Below are 901 nucleotides of genomic sequence, written 5' to 3'. Positions count from 1 at the left end.
AACTTGACTCCACATTCCATTGGCGTGCAAACTGGATTTGAGTCATTCATCTTGAACTTCTTTAGCATAGCCTTTTTGAGTAATGAAGATTCCATTTTCTTCTTGTTTTACTGCAATGCCAAGGTAGTATGACATCAATCCAATGTCGGTCATCTCGAACTCCTTTGTCATCTCCATCTTGAAATCTTCAAACATAATCGGATTGTTGCCATATAAAGTGCATGCTCATATGGACACTTGATGAAGCCTTTCTCCTTGAAGTACTTATCAATCCGAGTGTTCCATGCTCTTGGTGCTTGCTTTAATCCATAAAGGGCCTTCTTCAGCCTTAAGACTTTGTGTTCTTCTCCTTTGACTATGTAGCCTTGTGGTTGCTCAATGTAGACTTCTTCCTCAAGGTCTCCATTTAAGAAGGCTGATTTTACATCCATTTGATGTATCCTCCAACTCTTTTAGGCTGCCAATGAAATGATTAGTCTAACCGTTTCTAAGCTAGCAACTGGAGCAAATACCTCATCATAGTCGATTCCGGCTCTTTGACTATAGCCTTTTGCCACCAATCTTGCCTTGTATCTTTCAACTTCTCCTTTAGAGTTCTTCTTTGCCTTGTACACCCACTTCACACCGATTGCTTTATGCCCATATAGAAGTGAAGCTAACTCCCACGTATCATTTTTTTGAATTGACTTGATTTCTTCATCCATTGCACTTCTCCATGACTTCTTTTCTTTAGCTTCTTCAAAGTTCATAGGCTCGCAATCCGCAAATAGACAAATAGAGTAAGATTATCTTGATTTTCAGTTACCTTATAGATGTCTTGTAGACTTCTAAAACGTGGAGTCCTTTCACTTGAGCTTTCATCTCCTTGAGAACTTGTTGTTGGTGAAGTTGGTGGTGTAGC

This window comes from Brassica oleracea, chromosome C3 (genome assembly GCF_000695525.1).
Source record: "Brassica oleracea var. oleracea cultivar TO1000 chromosome C3, BOL, whole genome shotgun sequence".
Taxonomy (NCBI): Eukaryota; Viridiplantae; Streptophyta; class Magnoliopsida; order Brassicales; family Brassicaceae; genus Brassica; species Brassica oleracea.
This window is presented reverse-complemented; position numbering follows the sequence as displayed.